We start from the raw sequence: 2,800 nt of genomic DNA, 5'->3' as shown, positions 1-2,800 counted from the left end.
GCTCAGCGAGCAAACCTACATCCAGAACCTCAATCTTCTCGAAACTCACTAATTGGTACATTATGTGAAAAGGAAGAAAGTTCATGGCTACAGGGAGAAGGTGGAGACTGGCACAAGGTGAATTTGCATCTTCAGAGAGCTAGTACAGGACAATGGGCCAAATGAGCTCCTTCCTTGCTGTGACAATTCTATGATGGTTCCTTTCTCCTGTTGTCTCTCTTTTTGTCCTAGGTGAAGGTTACAGATGATGAAGGGAGACAACTTGATGATCCCATTTCCATAACGATCATCGTCACTGACAGGAATGACAACGCTCCAGTGTTTGTACAGGAGACATTTTCAGCAAGAATCCACAGGGGAGCACGTGCAGGTAACCTGAACACCACACCCCAATCAAAACACAGCCCTGCAGATTCCAGCAATCAGAAACAAAAACAAAAACAAAAACAAAACTGGTCAATCTTGAAGCAGCCAGCAGGTCGGGGGGACTGAGGGTTTACCAAATGGAACATTTCTGCCCTGGTTCAGTGTGTACCTAATTCAGTAAAAAAAACACACACTCCATCACGGACCTCACTAAACAACGCACCGACCAATGAAATGAGAAAGGAAACTGCTTATTCCACCACCTTCTAGTGGATCCAGTTAAGATAGTGACTGAGACCTTTAGGTGCCGTGGTCACAGGCCATGTGACAGTGATGACATTATGAGCATGTCACTGTGACACGTCAGGAGGGGAGTGTTTGGATAGGAGGAAGGGAAAGACAAGGCTATAATCTGCAGGTGAGCAGTTCCCTCCTATTTACTCCCAATGGCTCCTATCCCAGCAGCTCAGGTGTGTGGCTATTGGTGGAGAGAGAGATGTGATGCTTCTGATGTTGCATAGCCTGCAACAAGTCACTGTCAACACTCACACACTTGAATGACCGTTGTAGTATTGTGTGTTCCTGCAACTGCATCTCATCAAGGCATAAGGAGAGGAGCAATTCCAGACAGACATTTTCTCTAAAAAAATCTATGAATAATCAAAACTATTAAACTTGTAGTGACATTTGCTCTAAGTTTCACTTTTTACCTTTTCTTCAATATAAGATAGTTTCAGAGCTCATTTGAGAAGAGTTTACTGATTATCGAGCACCCTATTCCACAAACAATCACAAATGTGTAACCAATGACAAGACATTGGTTAGGCCACTTTCGGAATGCTGCATACAATTCTGGTCTCCCTGCTATAGGAAGGATGTTGTGAAACTTGAGAGGGTTCAGAAAAGATCTACAAGGATGTTGCCAGGGTTGGAGGATTTGAGTTATAGGGAGAGGCTGAACAGGCTGGGGCTGTTTTCCTGGAGTGTCAGAGGCTGAGGGCAGAGGTTTATAAAATTATAAGGGGCATGGATAGGGTAAATAGACAAAGTCTTTCCCCTGGGTCAGGGAGTCCAGAACTAGCGGGCATAGGGTTAGGGTGAGAAGGGAAAGATATAAAAGGGATATAAAGGGCAACTTTTTCATGCAAATGCCAGAGGAAGGTGGAGGCTGGTATAATTACAACGTTTAAAATGACTAGGAAGGGTTTAGAGGGATATAGGCCAAATGCTGGCAAACAGGACTAGATTAATTTAGGATATCTGGTCGGCATGGCTGAGTTGAACCGAAGGGTCTTTTTCCATGCTGGACATCTCTATGACTATGACCCAGTGAAACCCACTAGGACTGAGGACATTCATACCAGGTTCATTAGTAACAGAAAACTAATGTTTTTTATTATAAACAAACCTATTCTTTAATAAATGGCGAACATGTCCAAGCGGAGCAACTTAAGCAATATCTCTTTAAAAACACTGACATGTATCCTGATTCAGGAATAAGACTGACAAAAGCAGATGGTTTGGTACAAAATATAATGAGTGGAAAAATATAAACAGGGAAAAGCAAATTCAAGAGTCCACAAGGGTGTGAGAAGTTGTTTCTTTGAGTTCTTGTGATTTCTTTTACTGATGTTAACTGACTACAGGCAATGCTGATTGGGTGGACCCAGGTCTTTCCTGGCATTGGAACCCTTCTTTAGAGATTCTAGTTGTTTTTGTCTTTTCACTGAGTGAGAGACAGAGTGAGATGGTGAGAGATGCCTCTGGATGTCTTTGAGTGCAGAGGACAATCTGCATTTATCCCGGGCTGCTCCGGGAAGCGAGAAAGGAGGTTGCTAAGCCACTGGCGAGGATATTTGCCTCCTCACTCTCCACGGGAGTCATACCAGAGGATTGGAAGGAGACGAACGGTGTTCCTCTTTCCAAGAAGGGTAATAGGGAAATCCCTGGCAATTACAGACCAGTCAGTCTTATATCTGTGGTCAGCAAAGTTTTGGAAAGAATTCTGAGGGATAGGATTTATGACTATCTGGCAAAGCATAGTGTGATTAAAGGCAGTCAGCAAGGCTTTGTGCGGAGCAGGTCATGCCTCACAAATCTTATTGAGTTCTTTGAGGAGGTGACAACACAGGTCAACAAAGGTTGAGCAGTGGATGTGGTGTATATGGACATCAGCAAGGCATTTGATAAGGTTCACCATGGTAGGCTCATTCATAAAGTCAGGAAGTATGGGATACAGGGAGATTTGTCTATCAGGATTCAAAATTGACTGGCTGATAGTGGTTGTAGATGGAAAGTATTCTGCCTGGAGGACAGTGTTGAGTGGGGTCCCGCAGGGCTCTGTTCTTGGGCCTCTGCTCTTTGTAGTTTTTATAAATGATTTGGATGAGGAGGTTGAGGGGTGGGTTAGTAAATTTGCAGATGACACAAAGGT

At 43.7% G+C, this 2,800-nt stretch overlaps 1 protein-coding gene across 1 annotated transcript in view; it reads left to right on the top strand.

The window, feature by feature from the left end:
- The first annotated feature begins 204 nt into the window (after positions 1–204).
- The window catches only part of LOC122558659 (cadherin-16-like), a 38,616-nt gene continuing 36,020 nt past the window's right edge, over positions 205–2,800 (top strand). Inside the window, exon 1 of the mRNA XM_043707457.1 lies at positions 205–370. The gene's annotated coding sequence lies outside the window, so the exon portion shown is untranslated. The remainder of the gene's footprint in view (positions 371–2,800) is intronic.

Source organism: Chiloscyllium plagiosum, chromosome 17, assembly GCF_004010195.1.
Source record: "Chiloscyllium plagiosum isolate BGI_BamShark_2017 chromosome 17, ASM401019v2, whole genome shotgun sequence".
Taxonomy (NCBI): domain Eukaryota; kingdom Metazoa; phylum Chordata; class Chondrichthyes; order Orectolobiformes; family Hemiscylliidae; genus Chiloscyllium; species Chiloscyllium plagiosum.
This window is presented reverse-complemented; position numbering and strand designations above follow the sequence as displayed.